General features: G+C 46.4%; 1 long non-coding RNA gene across 1 annotated transcript; it reads left to right on the top strand.

Moving 5' to 3' along the window:
• The first annotated feature begins 368 nt into the window (after positions 1–368).
• Positions 369–20,905, top strand: LOC141078133 (uncharacterized). The gene is made up of 2 exons (XR_012227663.1): positions 369–505; positions 20,575–20,905. It is a non-coding gene; the product is annotated as an uncharacterized lncRNA (long non-coding RNA).
• Positions 20,906–21,995: the final 1,090 nt, after the last annotated feature.

Genomic DNA, 21,995 nt, shown 5'->3' with positions numbered 1-21,995 from the left:
CCTATTGGGGACCTGTGCCTGCCTATTGGGGACCTGCGCTGCCTATAGGGAACAATGCTGCCTATTAGGGACCTGTGCCTGCTGTGGTGCAGTGACCGCTGTGTCCGCTAGGGAGCGCTGTGTGGGTGTCCCAGGACAGCCGTATAAGCATTTCCATTGCCCTGATAGGTGTAGGATACTGAAAGATCATAATGATCAGCAGAGGTACTGCTGAATAGTACGTTCTATTACAATGTGTCAGGGAAGCCTGTGTGTGGCTGTGTGCAATAGGACCTTGGGTGAGGTCATAGCCATGTAATCACCTGTGGGTGTGGTTATGGACCATATAAGGTACCTGAGGTCTGGTCACATGGTGGTGAATGCAGAGACCCGATTGGTCCGTTTGGAAGGTCTCGTGTGGCTTCCTGCTTGACAGCACGTCTGGACGCTGGGACTAATGGCGAAGTGTGCCTGACCATTCCCAGGGAGAGGGAAGGAACGTTTGCAGTGTAAAGCAGCATGCAAGGTAACCCGGGGACGGGACTGCTACTGAGAGAATTGTATAGCCGGTTGGCTAGATGAAGCACAGTCTGTGTGACTAGGAGGCTATAGGGGAGCAGAGCTCCAGTGTGAAGACACCCTGCTGTCTGCTATAAGACTGTGGCATATCGTGATTGGTTTATGATAATGAATAAACCTCATGGACTGTGATATTTCTTTATGGAAACCTGTTCTGGACGTGATTATTCGCTGCCATGCGAGTGTCCCCAACCTTGAGTGACAGCGCTACCTCACAAATGGTGGAGAATTGCTAAGGGCAATATAGTAGCCTTGTTGCTGGTGGCAACGGAAAAGGACTGCCAAAAAAAAAAACTTTGTTGCTAAGGGCTGCGGTTCCAACAGCACATGTTGCAGTGCTGGCAACGCTGAGCCAGGAGGGCTGACGGTTGTGGAAGCCGTATACTGACAGCAGCTCAGTGAAAGAGACTGGTGATTGCTAGGGCGCCTCTGCAGATAAGAGGGACCCGAGGACCTGTGTGGCCGACACAGGTAACGACAGGTGTTCGTTGTTGTACTGACCTGGGTCAGTGAGCAAGGTCCTGGAGGGTCAGTGTTGGGAGGTTCTGGGAGAGGAATCGGATCCCTGGAACACGTGATATGACCTTGGACCTGGTGAGACAGGTGTGTTGGGAGACCCTGAGAGGAGGGTCGGCTCCCTGAATAGCACCCGGTGTGCCCCGTGTGTTGGACGGTCTCAGGCGGAGACGGTACGTCCTGAATAGCGCACAACAGGATACGTGAGTTTTTTGGAGTTTTTTCGTGCATGTGTTTTTTCTTTTTCCTCTGCAAAACCTGAAGGTGCTTGCTGTGGCTCAGTGGGGTCACGAAGGTCTCGCAGCACAGGGACCTGGTGTTTTTCCTTTTTGGGATCTCCTCTTTGAGCATTGGTAGCAGACGCTGTCTGTCTACACCATCCTGCTGCAGCTTTATGGCATGTGACTAAGCGGATACAGCAGTTGTGGCTTTACACAACTATTAAGGGTGAGTACCCTGTATTATTGCTGCGTAACCCATTATACCTGCACTGGTAAGGCCCTATGGGCGCGCTTTTGTGGTCTCTTTTATCTTCGAGGGTGACAGGCGGCTTCCGGTAACCCGACGGGGTTACGAAGGGGACAAGCGGCTTCCGGTGGATCGGCGGGTCCACGAAGACGGCGCAGCAGGAGCTGCAGTGACACCAGCAGCTGTGTGTGAACAGCAGCCGGTGGTGTCGGTGATTTGTGACAGCAGGAGCTGTGGCAGCACCAGAAGGAACTGGTGTGGTGTTGTGCTTACAAGGCCAGTATCAGCCCAAAAAAGACAAACTGTACTGTGTGAACTGTGGCATAAGAAGTTCTGCAGAACGGACATGGGGAAATCCCGTAAGGGGGCGGTGACCCAAATTGGAGTGGTAACCCAAAAGGGGGTGGAGTCCCAAAAGGGGGTGGTGACCCAAATTGGGGTGGTAACCCAAAAGGGGGTGGAGTCCCAAATTGGGGTGGTAACCCAAAAGGGGGTGGAGTCCCAGAAGGGGGCAGTGACCCAAATCGGGGTAGTAGCCCAAAAGGGGGTGGAGTCCCAAATTGGCACAGTAACCCAAAAAGGGGTGGAGTCCCGGGAGGGGGCAGCAACCCAAAGTGGGGTGGTGGTCCAGAAAAGGGCCATGTTTGAAGAAATGACAGCACTAGATGACTCAATGGGTATGTCTGGAGTACCGCAGTGTGTGTTTATGACTTGGTCAGAATGTGGGATATCCTTTCCAGATAGTGATGATGGGCCACAGGTGTGTACCGTGATGCTGCACCGGGAAGGAGTCCCTGGTCAGCTGGACTCAAAGAGTCAGGTGACTCTGACAGGAACTCCGCTTGTTTTAGCTCTGACTGAGAAAAACGTCAGAGTTTGCTGCCTCCACGGGGTCATTGTGAATTATAAGGTGGACAGAGTCCTGATTGAGATGACAAAGGGGGAGTGCCAAGGTGGTAGTATGCCACCAAACTTAGTGCATACCTTTGAGAGGCGCCGGGACTTTGTCATGTTTAAAGATGTGGGGCAGGAGGATGGAGACATTTCTACTATAGGGCTAACAGACACTGAGACGCTGACACCTCCTAACGTGGACAGGCCAGACGTAAGGGCGACCGGAGAAAGAATTGCGTCAGACGAATTTACTGACCTGACGTCACCTGAAGCGTACCACAGTGTGAATGAGAATGATGTGGTAAACAAAAAGAGCAGAGCTGACACACGGATAGAGAGTGACTTGGGGGTTCACCGTACGGTGTGGTGTGACTGTGACATGTTGTTGCCAGTAGCCACCACTAGGACAGAATCTAATGCTGTGCTGACCGAAACTCGTGACAGGACTGGTGGTAACCTGATCGAGAAGATAACGGGAATAGAAACACAGTCAGAGGGTAACCGGGGGGTTCACTCGACTGATAGGACTGACGCAGTGGTATCCTTTGACGATATAATTAAAGAATTAGTGGTGCGACACGTGCTGGCCAAAAGAGAACAAGATCAGGAGATACAACTAATAAAAGAGACATTGGAAGAACATGTCAAGCAAGAGAGAATCTTGAGACAATTGGCCGAGCACAAGGTGGAGGGGCTCGAGAAAGAAGTCTTGGAGCTCAGAGGTCACCTGTCCACCTGGCAAAGTGTGAACAAGAGCCTTAAGGAAGAGATGGAGGAACTCAGAGGAGTAGTAGAAGGTCTTCTGCGGGAGAAGAGCTTGGACGGAGATGTGCAGCAGCTGGGTCCGAGTGATAACAAGACGGAACTGCCAGTACCTATCTTGGCAAAGGCTCGCAAAGAGATAAAATCTCCTGAAGTTGGTGAGCAAAGAGCCGAAGAAGACAGTCACCCGGTCCGGTCAACTGTAGTGAGGGAAGTGTCCGTGGTAAAGCCAGAATCTTCTGTCCAGGAAGAGAGCAAGACCACGTCCTTCAAATCTGTGATCAAGATACCCGAAGACATGCAAGAAGCCTGTGCGGAGGAAGGTGTACATGAGGCTTTCAAAGAGGTGGTCAAAGCGTGTGAGGTGCACTGGGCACCTGAGACTCGGCAGTTGGTGATAATATCAGCCAGGGAAGATACATCAACCAAGTAGCTGTCCTGAAAGGGATGCATTTGCAGTGTCTACGTGTCAAACAATTGGTTAGGCAGAGTAATATGAAGGCTGCTCGACGCCTAGAGATAGCAAGAGAGGCTATGGATCGGTTGGGTTTGAGGAAAGATGTGGTTCCGGTACCCAAAGCTCTGATTGGGAGAATTATTGGAAGATCCGGGAAGGTAATGCAAGACCTTGTCAATATCTCCGGTGTGGTGAGGGTGAGGATAACTCCTGATGATGACCAGGTATCCAGGGAAGTGGATAGGATTTCCATCATGATGGTTGGCTCCGTGGAAAGCCTGAGAGACTTTCGGATGCTCGTGGAGTATCGAGTGGAGTACCTGCAAGAAATTGAGCAGTTGAGGCTGGACCGTCGGTGAATTAATAAAGAAATACAGAATACCAGGTGGCGGCCGCCTCCAACCCAAGATATAAGGACCCGAACGGTTCCTCCAAGAAGTGACAGGGCAGATGGCAGAAGAGTGTCAGCAAGGGGTAGTTCGACTGGCAGGATGATGTTGAAAGACCATAGTTCCTGTGAGACGCTGACTGAGTCAGACTCAGACCAGACAGCAAGCTCTACTAAGACTTATGACCGCACCAACCGAGAGAGACGGTCAGTGAGAGAAAGATCAGGTGACGAAGCGTACTGCAGACAGGTGGAGACTAGAGAGTGCCTGATGACGCAGACAAACCGTGACTGGAGGGTCAAAGACAATGACCGGTATTATGACCGCTGGGAGCGGGGGAGTCCTAACGTAGAGATGAAGCCGTATGACAAATGGAGACGGTTCTCTCGACCTGGTGGGCAAGGTGTAGTGGGTGCCCTGTCTCGAGAGCCGGGGGTTATGCTGTGTGTTCAACCCCACAGGTTTGAACATAGGGGGGGAGGTATGTGGTGCAGTGACCGCTGTGTCCGCTAGGGGGTGCTGTGTGGGTGTCCCAGGACAGCCGTATAAGCATTTCCATTGCCCTGATAGGTGTAGGATACTGAAAGATCATAATGATCAGCAGAGGTACTGCTGAATAGTATGTTCTGCTACAATGTGTCAGGGAAGCCTGTGTGTGGCTGTGTGCAATAGGTCCTTGGGTGAGGTCATAGCCATGTGATCACCTGTGGGTATGGTTATGGACCATATAAGGTACCTGAGGTCAGGTCACATGGTGGTGAATGCAGAGACCCGATTGGTCCATTTGGAAGGTCTCGTGTGGCTTCCTGCTTGACAGCACGTCTGGACGCTGGAACTAATGGCGAAGTGTGCCTGACAGATCCTAGGGAGAGGGAGTGAATGTTAGCAGTGTAAAGCAGCATGCAAGGTAACCCGGAGACGGGACTACACCTGAGAGACTGTATAGCCGGTTGGCTAGATGAAGCACAGCCTGTGTGACTAGGAGGCTATAGGGAAGCAGAGCTCCAGTGTGAAGATACCCTGCTGTCTGCTATAAGACTGTGGCATATCGTGATTGGTTTATGATAATGAATAAACCTCATGGACTGTGATATTGCTTTATGGAAACCTGTTCCGGACGTGATTATTTGCTGCCATGCGAGTGTCCCCCAACCTTGAATGACAGCGCTACCTCACACTGCCTATTGGGGACCTGTGCTGCCTATTGGGACTTTTAATTACCGTTAGGACGCAGACAGACTGTTGTATGAATCAGAATGTAGTGCACAGCCTGGCCAGCCGGTCAGTCAAGTGAGACAACTGCATAGAAATATATGCAGCTGTCACACTCGGTTCAGGAGAGCCGCTGGCCAGAAGGTGCACTGTTCTGATCTCATTCAAATTTTTTTTTTTTTCAATTGTTTGACTGCGCCCCTACTTGTATATGTTTGAGGAAAAGGTGCGTGTAAAAGGTGTGGCTTAAAATGGGTGTGGCTTAAAATGGGTGTGGCTTAAAATGGGTGTGGTTTTCCTACACACAAACACAGAACCTGTTGTTAAAAATTTGAATCCCACCCCTGGAGGGAGGGAAGGAGAAGGACGTTTCTGGAGCAGCTCTTGTGATTAGAGGCTGCTGGATGGATTGGATTATAAGGAAAGCTCCCAAAAGGAAAGGTGGCTCTTCTGAGACACGGCTGGAGCGTACTTCCCGTGGGTCTGATGTCAGGTGGAGGAAGAAACTGGTCGCAAAGGGTCACGGCCCCTAGCCTAGTGAGCGTACTTCAGGGCGCTACTAGCAAGCCGATAGCTGTGGTGTCTTTATGGACCATAGCCCCTACCACAGTTATTCCATCCGGAAAGGCAGCTACATAGGATCACAGAAGTGAAGGGCATGCGTTGTCTGACAGGATTCGCAGCTGCTGGCCTGGGACAGTAATTGTGAAGTGCTGGAAAAGAAGGAAAGTGGAGAGCAGCAGATTGTGTGGAGACGGCCAGGAAAGGTACATACTGACAGGGAGTGTTGGAAGGGTGTACATCTTATCTGGAAGTTGGCCTGATCCCTCACCTGGAGAGCACAGCACTGAAGTGGGCATCTGTGCATGCCAGACTGTAAGTAAAGCCTTGGAACTACATGCCACTGTGTCATCTATTTCCTTACTGCGCTTCTCACCCAGCACTGCTACAACCTCCACACTGCCTCACCAGCTACAAACTCATCACAACTGCCCTGAGGAGCTTCACCAACTCTGCTGCATCCTACCATCTTCCCCAGAGAAGCAACACTGCAGCGCTGGTCACCAATGACCAGAATACCACTGGTGGCGTCACGAATTTCTTTCAAACTCTATTCCTATTTAATTCTACCCCTTTTACATGAATGCCTGGGGCCACGGACCGGGTCACTGCCACTGTGACACATCCCTTTAAGACTACCGGCCCGGTACCGAGTTACCCACGGCCCCTGGGGCGCGTCATCCCCATGTGTTGCAATGTCATTGCTAAAGTTAAGTGGGTCCCTACTGCGCTTAGGTCTCAGTGGGACATCTGGTAGTGGGCAACGTGCAGCTGGGTGCCCCCGAGCCGAGGTGGAGGAGCTGTTGTTGCTATATAGAAAATTGGAACTTTCATTCCACGCCCCCTCCTTCTTTAGGGCGTTACACTATTATTGGGATTTTTATGTTATTTATTGTTGTTTTAATTAGCGCTGTGGCCGTCTTACATCCATCATCATGCAGTGATGATTTATTTTAGGTAAGAGGCTGGGAAAGGATTCATTTCGGGGCCTTATCTTTAAGGTTGAGCCGCTTAGTCATACTGTTGCAGTCATGGCCTCTTACTTTGTCCCCATCGAGATCCTTAGTCGTTGTTATGGTTTTCCCTGGATCTATTACAATCTTATCATCTAATTTATATTGGCAGATTAACCCATTGCTGTGAGCAGAGCTCTTGATTCTGGACAAGTTGCTTGTGAGGCAGAATGAGAGAGAACTGGTGAGGATCACACATCGGCCTAGCCTGCGTTCCTGCCTTCCCATAGATGAGATCTGTGTGTCTGGCAGAAATCACGCTTCACCTTGACAAGACTGATAGTCTGACATCGGGAATCCTCCTGGATGGGGTCACAATTGTATTTGTTTTGCATATTCTTTGGCTGATAACTTTTAATGGCTGCAATCATTTTCTTGGCCTTGCTATTATACGGTTCATTTGAAGCTCTAGGAATACAATGATGATTCCAGCACATTCTGTATTTCCAGGTGAAATGAGACATTGACATTGGAGGAGGTTCTTCATGTGAATGTAATGATGTGTCGGGTGGGCACAGAGGCTAAGTAGACCCCCATCTCCAGGGATGAGATTTCCCAGGTACTTTACTCCTTGGGTGTAAGATGAGGACAGCAGCTGCCTCACTTGTCCTTCACTAGATGTTTCCTTGCGGCAGGGGACAAACGGGACGTTGTGATTATCTCGGCTGCCCACCACTGCATCCGCTGAAGTCCCAGATAAATAGGATCAGTTTATCATGTTGCTCATGGCAGGCGTATTTGCTGCAAAGCTATAATAATACAAGCATCTGAACTGGTCACAAGGAAAATGGACCATATAACCCATGAACACCCAGGGGGCCGCACTCAGACCTAAAAATGAAGAACTTAAAGACCTATTTAGAGTCCAAGAACGTGACTCTTCTCTATCCATTACTGGTCTAGGCCTGCTTCATTGTGGCAGATGTCCTGGATGTGAAGAGTAGCTTCCAGTTACTACATACTATTAGAAGAATGGCTCAGAAAGGAACAGTGTGGTAAGTGGGTAGAACAGCCGCGTAGTGGCCAGCACCTGGGCCGCGTCTTATTGGTCACTACATGTGTCAGGGGCAGCAAATCAGAAGGGATTTGCCACGCCAATTCTTTGGAACGCACTACCCAGGCTAGTACGATTAGTCCCCAATCCCCACAATTTTAAGTGTGCCCTAAAAACTCATTTGCTCAGACTGGCCTACCGCCTCAACGCATTAACCTAAATATCCCTGTGTGGCTCATTTCTAAAGTTTTACCATAACCAGGTTCCCTGCATCATGTCCTCACATGCTTTTTGCATCTATTAGCCCTCAGTGTCTGTACTGTTACATATTTAGACTGTTATCTGGTTCATGCAGCAACAGGAACACCCGATTCTTACACTAGGGAAGGTCCAATCCATAAAAAACAATAAAAGCAACTGTTACCACCCACCTTTCGTGTCTCCCTCTTTCCTCATAGACTGTAAGCTTGCGAGCAGGGCCCTCACTCCTCTTGGTATCTGTTATGATCTATGTGATTGATGCTGTAATGTCTATTGTCTGTACAAATCCCCTCTGAAATGTAAAGTGCTGCGGAATATGTCAGCACTATAGAAATATAATTTATTATTATTATTATTATGGGATCAAAGGATCCCCATGGGAAGCAACTTCCACCATGATCTTGATGTAACCCCTCACACCCATGGCCAGCCTTACCTATGTGCCACTAGTGTGGTTGCACAGGGCACCAGACATAAAGGGGGGCACCGCAGGGAGAGATCAACTCACTTTGCTGCTCCACACTGGGCCGGTGCCGGGTGCGACTTCCGCTGCCTCTGTGCTTTCTGTCCTGTGTTCTGGGCCACTGGGTCGCCCTCCCAGGGCCGTGGGGTACTCGGTACCGGACCGGTGTCAGGGAAATGTGTCACAGCAGCGGTGACCCGGTCCGTGGCCCTGGGCGCCAAAGCAATGGGGGAATGTAGTTAATGGAATGGAATAGTTTGTGACGCCACCTGTGGTGCTCGGCAAGGGAGGTGTTAAGCCGACGCTGCAGACAAATCCTTTGAGACAGATGGTGTAGTGCAGCAGTGATGGTATAGCACTCCACAGGCAGGGCTGATGTCCCAGGGAAGTGGAGTTGTAATGGTTGTGGAAAGGCGCAGGCAGTGTAAAGAATGGTATCCAGATGTAGCGGTGCTGAGCGGGTTGGCGCAAGAATGAATGGAGGACACCGAGGCTTGCAGTTCCAAAGCTTTACTCACAGTCTGCGGTACACAAGGGTGCCTGCCTCCGGGCTGTGACCTCCGGGTCAGAGACTCAGTCAGCCTCCAGTCCAGATGGAAAGCTCCTCTCCAACACTCCGCCAACATGTACCTTTCCTGAACGACTCCTCTATTGCTCCTTAAAGTGTGAAGATCTCCAGTACCGTGGTACCCTGGAGTTCCTCCTGTCAGATGTTCCCAAGAACTCTACTCGTATGGCAGACAGCTGTAGCCTGCTTCGGGGACTCCCTTCTCCTGAGTTCCGGCTCTCTAATCAGTTGCTGTTGTGCCCCAAGTCTTAGATGGGAGTAGTGCATTTACAGCCTACTACTCCACCGGTGTCTGCTGCAGAACCATAAGTGTCCATACAACCTCGGGGACCGGGCCCCGGCCTTGCGCTTAGAACCTATAGGCAGGGTTCCTCTTCCAACCCACGTCCTCTCTGTTCTCCTACTCCTTCGTTCTGTACTTGTCCTTCTCTCTCTTATGGAAGCTTAGGTTGCAGTTCTGCGTCTTTCTCCTTCTTTCTCTTTCCCATGCCAGCTGGCTCAGATCACTGAGGCAGCTGCAGCACTCCTTCCTCCATCCCTTCTTCCAGGGATCCTCACTACTGTCTGAGTGACTTCTTACCCGCCTGACCTTCTGCCAGACTGAACCTGTAATCCTACACTTTCCCACTCTTTTATATATCTCAACTCCCCCACCTTCCAGCACGTTTAGTGTTCCATGCAGGGAACCACCAGAGGTGCTCTGCTACTCTCTAAGCACTGAGCCGCAATGTGGTTGTGCAGAACTACCCTGTTGTGTGGGATGCGAGTGTTGGAGTGTGGAAAGGAGTTCCCACCTTAGGAGAAGGTGCAGTACCTCTGTGGCGACTGAGCCTCAGGGGCGCCACACCACCGCTTACACCAGATAGAGGGGGAGGGGCGCCGCACTGCGCACTGCAAAAGCTTCTGCAAATCATCCACTGCTCTGCTGAAGCCTCCACATAGTGCAATGTGTGGCGTATCTTATCTGTAATCTTTATGTTATGCATAGGGTGTAATATAATATAGAATATCACACCCTATACATGACACACACGTTATATATAGATTGACCAATATATTGCACCCTATACATAAGCTGTAATATATAATATATATATGTGTGTGTGTGTGTGTGTGTGTCATGTATGGGGTATAATATTATACAATCGTGTGATAAAGTGTTTGCCCCTTACTGATTTCCTATTCTTTCCCATGTTTGTCACACTTAAATGTTTCCAATCACCAAACAAATGTAAATATTTCATAAAGATAACACAAGTAATCACAAAATGCAGTTTATAAATGAAGGACTTTATTATTCAGAGAAAAAGAAATCCAAACCTGTGTGCAAAAAGTGACTGCCTCCCCCCACACCCACATAAATTACCTGTGGTTTATCACATCTTTGGGAAGCTGAGTTCACATTCCTTGATTACTGCCACATCTGTTCTCAACCAAGAAATCACTTAAAGAGGACCTGCCTGACAAAGTGAAGTACAGGGTGGGCTATTTATTTGGATACACCTAAATAAAATGGGAATGGGTTGTGATATCAACTTCCTGTTTGTGGCACATTAGTATATGGGAGGGGGGAAACTTTTCAAGATGGGTGGTGACCATGGCGGCCATTTTGAAGTTGGCCATTTTGGATCCAACTTTATTTTTTCCAATGGGAAGAGGGTCATGTGACACATCAAGCTTATTAAGAATTTCACAAAACAACAATGGTGTGCTTGGTTTTAACATAACTTTATTCTTTCATTAGCTATTTATAAGTTTATGACCACTTATAAAATGTGTTCAACGTGCTGCCCATTGTGATAGATTGTCAATGCAACCCTCTTCTCCCACTCTTGACACACTGATAGCAACACCGCAGAAGAAATGCTAGTGTAAGCGGGTCAGATTCCTTGTAGGAATGCTCGGACTTGACACCCATAATGTGGTGGTGGACCATCTTGCTGGAGAAGCTCAGGGAACGTGCGATCTTCAGTGCATAGAGAGGGCAACACATCATCATGGAGCAATGTCAGATATTCAGTGGCATTGAGGCTTCCATTGATGAAGAATGGCCCCACTATCTTTGTACCCCAAATACCACACCATGCCATCAATTATGGGTGTCAGGTCTGAGCATTCTTACATGAACAGATTGCTGGAAAGTGGATTGGTTGTCGTGGGCCAGGTGAATGGCCTCCAAGGTCTCCCGATCTGACCCCCTTGGACTTTTATCTTTGGGGTCATCTGAAGGCAATTGTCTAAGCTGTGAAGATAAAAGATGTGCAGCATCTGAAACAACGGATACTGGAAGCCTGTGCTAGCATTTCTTCTGCGGTGTTACTATCAGTGTGTCAAGAGTGGGAGAAGAGGGTTGCATTGACAATCCAAGATGTATGATATCAATAACTTTCTATGTAACCCCCCCTTCCCATGTACAGCACTATGGAATTAATGGCGCTATAGAAATAAATAATAATAATAATAATAATAATAATAATAATAATAATAATAATAATAACAGCTGCAGCTCTTGAATCGGTAGCCACACTCACACATACCAAAGCTTGCATAAGCAACAGGCAACCCTGGTACACCAGCCTGACTAAAGAACTGAGGCGGGCTTCCAGGGTTGCTGAGAAGAGATGGAAAAGATCCCACTCCAACGAGCACTTCATCACATTCATACAGTCCCTCACTACTTTCAAGTCCAAACTCACTGCATCAAAACAACCCTACTTCTCATCTCTCATATCCTCCCTGTCTCACAACTAATAATAGTATAGAGATGGTCAAACAGCTGCATGCGCAAATCGTTTGCAGAAAAGTATTTAATTAGAGAAAGATAGACGACCCAAAAAAGAATTCAATTCCAATGTGCAAGGCAAAAGAATCAAGAAGCGTGTGACTTTCCGACCGTAAAAGGTCTTTCTCAAACGACGCTGACAAACAAATAAACGTGTGTAAATAATACAGTGGATACAAATGTACAATAAAACAGGCCTGAGACATGGTTCAAATACACGGACATTGGAAATAAACAGCACTGTTAAAGATACAGAGCCAACGAATTGTTAGGTAATTATTCGCAACTGAAAAATTAATAGCATTAAACCAAGGGGAAAGGGGAGGAGGGGGGAAAGGAAGAAAGAAAAAAGGAGAAAAAAAGAACAAAAGGAAGCAACAGGAGCTTGCAAGTAGAGAATTGGTATATAGCTGTATATAGTAGCCACAATTACAGCAGGGTACAGGGTGATTTGTCAATGATTCAACATGGCCAGAGAACTGCTATGCCGGCCATCTGTTTGTGACCTCAAGCTGAATTTCTCTATCTATCTATCTATCTATCTATCTATCTATCTATCTATCTATCTATCTATCTATCTATCTTTCTGTCTTTCTCTCATCTATTATCTATCTATTGTATATCTATTGTAACGGTTCCGCACTATGAGTGGACGGGGAGTATTCACTTGGGTGGTCGTTGAGGTAGATATCGGGAGACTTAAGTTGTGTGCACACGTTGCAATTTTTAAGCGTTTTTACCACGGTTTTCACAGTGAAAACGCTTAAAAAACACATACAGAACGCCCCCCATGCATTCCTATGGCATTCCGCACATGCTGTGCTAATGCTGTGCTTTTTTCCTCGCAAAGCATTACTGGGAACGGAAGCATCACTGAAGCCCGGGAAGGCTGCGCGGAACACCGGAAGGTGAATATAACCCGATTTTTAATTTTTTTTTATTATTTTTAACATTAGATCTTTTACTACTGATGCTACATAGGCAGCCTCAATAGTAAAAAGTTGATCACACAAGTTAAACACTATGCTTGATGAGTGTGACCAACCTGTCAATCACATTCCAAGCGATGCTTCAAATCGCTTGGAAAGTGCTTGAATTTCGCACACGAAAATCGCGGGAGAAGCGCAAAAACGCAGAAAAAAACGCACGCTTTTCCTGGGAAGTGCGTTTTTCTGCATACGTGGGCACATAGCCTTAGGCTGAAAACGTTTATTTGGCTTATTAGAAAACAGCATAAACCGCTGCTCAGGAACTTGGTAGCATGCAGCAGTCAGTACACTGTCCGTTACACAAGCTCTATAGTATAATCATGGTCCCTCGCTGACCCCGGTCAGCATTACATGGATTACTCTCCATTAACTGTTGGCGTCGGCCACACAGGTTCCCGGATGCCTCTTATCCTTACAGTATCTGTCATGGTTGTCAGGCCGTCTTCTCTGGAGGTCTCTCACAGGCCTCCTTCCTCTGGCTCAGACTAGCCAGCACTGCAACATGTGCCAAACACACAGGCTCCATTAGGTAGCATGAAACCACACTCACAGGTGAGGTAACATCACATGGACTGGTCACATGATCCTGACATCACTGCAAGTCCTCAAACTCCTGCAGGTCATACAAGGAAAAGGGGTACAGTGAGCACCTTCACCCAGAGGTGAGGCATGTGGGTACCCAGACCCTCCTATCTCTCATAGCTACCTGTAACCCAGACCCAGGTGCACTAAATGGCATCTTTAGTACTCACATGCACTAAAGACAAAATACTACAGGTTGCATCGCAGGAAGCACTCATCCCTATGACACATACCTCCCATTGATTACTCGGCCATTAGCCTCCTTATAAATTCCCCCCTCTGCCTAAAGTCATGTGGCTTTGCACCTTCTATTACTTGACCAGAGATCCTTCTCGGTTGCCCTTGATAGCACAGACTTTGTCTGTCAAAGTCGGGCCCTGTCACTGAACCTTTTGGAACGAGGTATCATTTGACTCCATCACGTCCTCTCAGAGTTGCCCCCTTGTCAGAGCATTTTCTCCATGACCACCTCCACTGCTTTGTGTGTCCTCAAGACTCCCTTACAGTCGAGCCTACTGTCTGGTCTGAGGCTGACCCTTTGTCACTTACCTCCGCTACAGGGTCTCCTGCCTATGCTACTCAGCACTGAGTTAACAGAGGAGTCGCTACTTCTAACCCTTTTGGCTTCAGATTGCGTACTGCTAGTTTTTAGAGAACCCCTTTGTCTCTCTATACCTTGGGTTGGAAGTGGTTGCCACCTTCTTTCCATTTCCAGTAGCTGCACCTAGTACTCACTTGGCTGCTCATTGAGGTAGATACTGGGACACTGTCTGTTACACATTCGGCTCTATAGTATAACCATGGTCCATTGCTGACCCCAGTCAGCATAACATTGATTACTGTCCATTAACTATTGGCATCGGCCACACAGGTTCCCAGACACCTCTTATCCTTAGAGGCATCCTATAACCACATCTCACTAACCCACAGTCAGTATCTGTCATGGTTGTCAGGCCGTCTTCTCTGGAGGTCTCTCACAGGTCTCTTTCCTCTGGCTCAGACTAGCCAGCACTGCCACATGTGCCAAACACACAGGCTCCATAGGTGAGGTAACATCACATGGACTGGTCATGTGATTGTGACATCACTGCAGGTCCTCAAACTCCTGCAGATCATGCAAGGAAAAGGGGTACAGTCAGTGAGCACCCTCACCCAGAGGTGAGGCATGTGGGTAGCCAGACCCTCCCATCTCTGATAGCTACCCGCAACACTGACCCAGGTGCAGTAAATGACATCTTAGTGCTCATGTGCACTAAAGACAAAATACTCCGGGTTGCATGGCAGGGAGAAGCCATCCCTGTGACACATACCTCCCATTGATTACACGGCCATTAGCCTCCTTACATTATCTATTATTTATCTATCTATCTATTGTATATCAATTATTTATCTACACACGTGGTCAAAATTGTTGGTACCCCTCGTTCAATGACAGAAAAATGCACAATGGTGACAGAAATAACTTGAATCTGACAAAAGTAATAATAAATCAAAATCTATGATGCATGAATGTTATTTTTCATAAATTCTGTGGAATCATGGATGAAAAGCAATGTCTGACTTTCATTTGTTCATTTTCATAGATTTTGATTTATTACAAAATTTGAGTCGGATGAAACTGGTCCGAATAGGGCAAAAAAAAATCGGCGTTTCATCCACTCAATGCCGACTTTTATTCCCCATTGACTTGCATTGGGGTCGGGTTTCGGACGAAACTCCAAATTTTTTTTGTTCTAGTCGGACCAGTTTCATCTGACTCAAATTTTGTTTCATTCGGGTTTCACGAAACCCGATCCGACCAAAGTTGCTCAACTCTAGTTACAAGACCAGACATCGCAGCAGCAGTAGGAATCCTCAGTAGAAAGGTGTCAAAACCAAATAAAGCTGACTGGAATGCTGTGAAGCGAGTAATGTGTTATTTGAAAGGAACCGGTATTGTTAAGCTCAAACTACCCACAAGTGATAATTGCATTTTAATAGGATACGTTGATGCAGATTGGGCAGGAGATCCAACTGACAGAAGATCTACCAGTGGACATATTTTTTTCCTCTCAGGTGGACCAATAAGTTGGACAAGTAAGAAACAGTCAATTGTGACACTATGTTCAACAGAAGCAGAGTATGTTGCCGCAGCACATGCAAGTCAAGAAGTTCTGTGGTTAAGACAATTGTTGACAGACCTAGGACAACCACAGTTGGAACCGACAAAATTGAAAGAGGACAATCAAGGATGTCTTGCTCAGATGGAAAGAGTTAATCCAAGAACCAAGCTTATTGATGTGAAGTATCATTTCTTGAGAGATCATCAGGAACAAGGAGTCTTGAAGTTAGAATACTGTCCTACTGAAAAAATGACAGCAAACATCTTCACAAAGGCGTTGAATGCTGATAAACACCAGAGACTAATAAAAAAAGTTGGGTTTGATTGAATAAGTCCTTACTGTTGAGAAAGGGTGTTGGCATTTGCAACAGAAATGGACTTATAAGTGAAGGGAGGACTTTACACTAGCCTGACAGCAGATGGCGATAGTGTGAAATTATATGTTTGATGTATTGTGGGGAGGGAAGCTCTCTATTGTTGTTCTTTTACTTTCGCTTTGAGTGTGTTAAGGCAGCAGCACGGACTATGTGCAACTGAATTCTCTTATCTCATGTTTACCCATATGAAGTAAATACTGTTTACTCAAGATAACTTGCTCATTGAAGATCTCTTATGTACCAGTGGTCATTCTTATAGGAATATTCTTTGAAGACAACCAAACCATATCACCCACTTTAAACTGGGGACCAATGGTCCTATGCCAGTTGGAAAACCGTTGGGCTTTTTCCTGATAGTGGGACATCTTATCCACCACTTGGTCCCAAATCTGCTGCATTCTCTCTACCACAGAATCCACACTTGGGCAGGCCAAAGATTCCACCTGCCCTGAAGAAAATCGAGGATGAAACCCAAAGTTACAGAAAAAGGGCAACATCAAAGTGGCAGAACTAGCTTTATTGTTTAGCGCGAATTCGGCCAAGGACAAAAATAAGACCCAGTCATCCTGATCAGCAGATATGAAACATCTCAAATAGGACTCCAAAGTCTGGCTTGTTCTCTCAGTCTGCCCACTGGTCTGAGGATGAAATGCAGAGGAGAAAGATAACTGAATTCCCAGTTTGGAACAAAAAGCTCTCCAAAATTTGGAAACAAACTGGACTCCTCTGTCTGACACAATTTTCTCAGGAATCCCGTGCAACCGAACCACCTGTTGTAAAAACAAGGGCACCAACTCAGAAGAAGATGGCAACTTTGGGAGAGGTACAAGGTGGACCATCTTAGAAAATCTATCACAGATCACCCAGATAAGTCATTCTCTGAGAGACAGGAAGATCAGAAATAAAATCCATTGAGATATGAGTCCATGGCCTCCTGGGCACCGGCAGGGGCATCAACAACCCTATAGAACGAGAACAGGGCTTGGACCGAGAACAAGTCCCACAGAACTGCACAAAATTCCTGACATCACGAGATAAGGCAGGCCACCAAAAAGACCGACTCACCAAATCTCTGGTACCAAAAATACCTGGATGACCAGCCAACGCGGAGCAACGAATTTCAGACATTACTCTTCTTCTCCATTGGTCAGGGACATACAATTTTCCCATAGGGCAACGTTCAGGTTTGTCCTCCTGAAATTCCTCCAGGGCACGTCTTAAATCGGGTGAGATGGCACAAAGAACTACACCCTCATTTAGAATGGTAGTAGGCTCGGCCACATCAAGAGAATCCGCAAAGAAACTCCTAGAAAGGGTGTCTGCCTTAACATTCTTGGGCCCGGAAGAAAAGAGACCACAAAATTAAAACGCGTGAAAAACAAGGTCCACCTAGCCTGTCTAGGATTCAAGCGTATGACTGATTCAAGATAAATCAAATTCTTGTGGTCTCTGCTTCTGTCATTCATGCTGAAAGATTGGTTCATGCTTTTCACCGGGCCCATCCTGACCGACCTGGTGGCATGGATGAGCGTTCGGTGACCCCTCCTCAAAAGGGGGGTACTGTTGTGAATTCTATCTCTGGATTTACTGAAGGTAGTGGAGCTGGTCAGATTGACAGAGGCTTGCCACCTGATAGTGAGGAAGACGACTGGAGATCTGGGGTTTCTGATTGGGATATAAGACAGCTGACTCCCTCTATCCCTGCTGGTGATTCTGTTATAAAATCCTATGGAGCTTTTTTTGGACTCTGTGCGTTGCTTAATAATATACAAGACTACAGTTGAGATGAAAGATCAATGTTTTTATTCCCAACGTGTTTCGAAGTATGAGCTACTTCTTCCTCAGGGGATGACAGATATGAAAAAATAGCGTTGCTTCCATATTAAAAACACTCCACATTTTGTGATTCTGTTATGAATGGGTCACCGAGGAGGATAGCAGGCCCAGGCTAAGCCACAGAAAAACCAGAGAGGTTGGAAACGAAGCAGATTGCAGACCCCTGATCCTGTCCACACAACTAGCAGTAGCCGTGGAGCGTACCTACGATGATCCTAGATGCCTCGGTACAGCCGGAGAGCTAACTAAGCCTAAAGCAAGAAAGGGGAAATCTAAACTGCCCCGGAGCAGACCCCAAAGGAATAGATAGCCCCCAAACATATATTGTCGGTGAGACAAGATGAAAACACAAACGCAGGCAGAAAAATAGACTGAGCAAATGATGGGGCCCACACTGACTAGACAGAAAAGGAAAGACTCTGTCTGCAATCATGCAAAAAACCCTGCAAAAAGTCCAACACGTCTGATGCACAAAAACATTGAAGTCGCACGACTTCATCCCCACTATATCAGCACTCTGGTATATTCTGAAAGCAAAGCAAAGAGAGACCAATATAACAGGGGACAAAACAAACTGGCACATGCAGTAACATATGGACGGTGATTCAGCACAGCCCCAGCCAGAACTGGCTGACCCACACAAAACTGAGATAGACAAAACCAGATCAAATGCAAACAGAACAGCAAATTAATCACTTAGATGAACCATGCAGGGAAAGAGAAGGAGACATCAGACCTCAGAAGAAACAGGAAGAAAATCACCAGCAGGGATAGAGGGAGTCAGCTGTCTTAAATCCCAATCAGAAACCCCAGATCTCCAATCGTCTTTCTTATTATCAGGTGGCAAGCCTCTGTCAATCAGATCAGCTCCACTACCTCCAGTAACCACCAGAGAGAGGCAAGAAAGAGAACTCGCAACCCCTCTGTTAATCTGACCAGCTCCACTACCTTCAGTAAAGCCAGAGAGAGAATTCACAACACAGCGCGCTGGTGCAGCGAGCTGGTAACCAAGGTTAACAGCGGGTTCCTAAGCGCCATGCAGCGCTTAGAAACCCGCTGTTTACCTTGGTTACCAACTCCCTGCACCAGCGCGCTGGTAACTAAGGTCCACAGCGGGTTTCTAAGCTCCTGCTTGCTGATTGCTGGTCTCCCACCTGCCACACTCAGCGATGCGTGCTGGGTAGCGGGAGACGAACGATCAAAAAAATGTCCGGGCCCTTTGAGCATGATCAGCGATACCCGGCAGGGGGGGCCAGGCGCTGATAGGTGTTACACACAGCGATCTCGCTGGTGAGATCACTGTTGTGACACAAAACTTGTGACACATCAACGATCTCGCTAGCGAGATCGCTGTGTGTGACGGGGCTTTAGTCTTGTTTTCACAAAATCTAATGTGATGTCTTTTTCTGGTCTTGTCTCTAGGGCATTTATCAAGGCTGTATACGAATGTGGTAAACTGCAAAATAATATTGCTGCTACATGACTTTCTTTAATGTCTTCACCAATAGACCTTAGCTGTGATATTACTTCCATCATTGAGAATATGTGCTTCTGCATGTTGTCATTTGCACTCAATCTCATACTGTAAAGCTTTCTTAATAGAAATAACTTGTGGTTTAAACTGGGTCTTTCATGTAATTTTCTTAATGCGTCCCACATTCCTTTCGCTGTTTCTTCATTTCTTATGTGTATTAATTGAGCATCATCCACTAATAAGCTTGTGGTGGCTCTCACTTCTCTATTCTTTCTATCCCATGTCTGATTATCTTCATCAGGTCTATTTGTAGTAGTTACTTCCCATAAATCGTCCTTAGATAACAACATCTCTACTTTGAATTTCCATAACTGATCATTTTTACTGTTCAGCTTAGCTATTGTGAGTTTCAGCTCAGTGCTGCACATCATTTTTATATAATCTTACTTGTTTTATTTAGATATTCTTCTTTCTTCTTTAGAGTTCCTGTATATCCTGTGTGTGGTGATTCTCTGTAATGATCTCCAGTGTACGGTCATCCAGTTCCTGGATCATAAATTCCTTTCTCCCTCTGTATCTGGACTTTTTTTTTCCAGCCTCCGTTCACTGGGTTTTATCTCCTTCTGTTAACAGAGATTATCTGCTTCTCCGGTATCTGAGGTTATTGCATGGGGTTTTCAGTGCGTCTGGGATTCTGTGTTCTGGGACTATCTCCTGGGTTCATAACCTGTAGCAGAGTGTATCTTTTGAGAATCCACCGAAACATAAGTGAACTTCACTGAGCAAGTTGTCTTGAGTAAACAGTATTTACTTCATATGGGTAAACATGAGATAAGAGAATTCAGTAGCACACAGCCTGTGCTGCAGCATAATACACTCAAAAGCGAAAGTAAAAGTTACAACAACAATAGATCGCTTCCCTCCCACAATTCAGCACACATATAACTTCACACTATCGCCATCTGCTGTCAGGCTAGTGTAAAGTCCTCCTTTACATAAACAATAAGTCCATTTGTGTTGCATATGCCAACACATAGCAGTTGTGTACAAGTGCATCCTTTAGATTTGATGACCTGATATATGTTATGTCTGTTCAGTTGTATATTTGTCAAGTGTTAGGTGATTTCTAATTATTGTCCAAGGTTTGTCCAATGCTTGCCTCATCTCGAACCATCCTTGATGGTAAGTGGCAATGAATGTCACCTGATTGCTTGGGCTTGACCTGTTCCTGGGACATAAGAGGTCTCTTCTGTGTGAATGAAGTGCTCGTAGTTAACCTCTTTTCATGCTCATTTGGAATATCTTTTCTCTTTGAAGCTATTGGTAAAATCACGGGCCTGTTTGAGAAAAGACTCCAGAAGAACAAGTTCTACGGGTCCTGAGGAACTGTCTCACTGGGATTCCTCTAATGGAGTGTGGAGGATGATTCATGCTGGAAGAGGTCACTGCAGTGTCTTTTCTATGTTCCTTGAAGCCGTCAGTGTCTCTCTTGATTCTGAAGTCCAGGAAGTCAATCGTTGTACGGCTGTATCACGATGTCAACTTAATGTTGCAATCATTTTTGCAAGAATTTGTATAAAGTGCTTCACATCCTTCTCAGCGCTCTGCCATATAGAGACAACCTCATCAATAAAGCGGGTCCACATGATGACTTTCTCAATCCTTTGTAGTGGGTGAGATAGAAAATGTTCCCTCTCTCAGAGACCTAGTAAGATTTTAGCATATGAGGGGGCAAAAGATTCCCCCATTGAAGCTCCCTGCAATTGTAGATAGAAAACTTTAAAATTAAAGAAGTTATGCGTCAAGACAAATGTTAATAGCTTCAGTACAGGAAAGATGTATATCTTTGTACCGTGTTAGACAGTAGATAGAAAAATATTCAGGATTGAGAGTCCTCAGTGGTTGATACCTTTTAATGGCTAACTGAAAAGATGGTGACACATTGCAGCTTTCGAGACTACTCAGGTCTCTTCATCAGGCAAAGACTAATACAACATCTGAAGTCACATATTTATGCACAATACAACACAGAAATAACACAATAGATAAGACGAGTGACGTGAAGCAGAATTGTCATTATGGGAGAGGGAGAAACATAAATATAAACATTGGACCAGTTCATAGATAAGGAGTCCGGATGTTTTATAGTCCTCTGATTGGGGTCTCCTAATGTGTTGTGATGCCTCCACAAGGTCTTAAAAGCAAATTCCTTAATTGTTGTAAAAAGACATAAATCCATGCGACACATTCATTCCAGCACTGAGAGTGTTTAAAGGTCATCATAAATTTGTACTCCCAAACTCGTCTCTCTCTCTGAGAATTGAAGTTACCTTTCAATACCAGTAATTTCATATCCACGTTGCTGTGATCAGGGATACAGAAATGTTTTGCCACAGGTAGATCCATTCTTTTTTCTCTTATTACATCTAATGTGGTGTACTTAATTATTTGTACTAAATGTCCAACTGGGGGTCTGTATGTGGGGGAGACAGGGCAAAAGCTTAGAACATCTGGAATATTGTGTCCAGTTTTGGGCACCACATTTTAAACTAGATGTGTATTTCCTGAAGGAAGTACAGATAGTGGTTTGAAGTGCTGCCCAGGCTGCCCCTTTAAGAGAGACTTGCCTGCTGCACCTGCAAGACTTTCAACTCAGGATCCGTTTTAACTGTGGGTGCCTCTCAGGGGCCACTTTGGCCTCAGGGTCCGATTTTGTGGGTGGGGCCCTCAGGGCCCGA

Source organism: Dendrobates tinctorius, unplaced genomic scaffold (assembly GCF_039654945.1).
Source record: "Dendrobates tinctorius isolate UK_male_01 unplaced genomic scaffold, ASM3965494v1 ptg000505l, whole genome shotgun sequence".
NCBI classification, from domain to species: domain Eukaryota; kingdom Metazoa; phylum Chordata; class Amphibia; order Anura; family Dendrobatidae; genus Dendrobates; species Dendrobates tinctorius.
The sequence above is the reverse complement of the archived record's forward strand: the minus strand, read 5'-3'. Positions and strand labels throughout refer to the sequence as shown.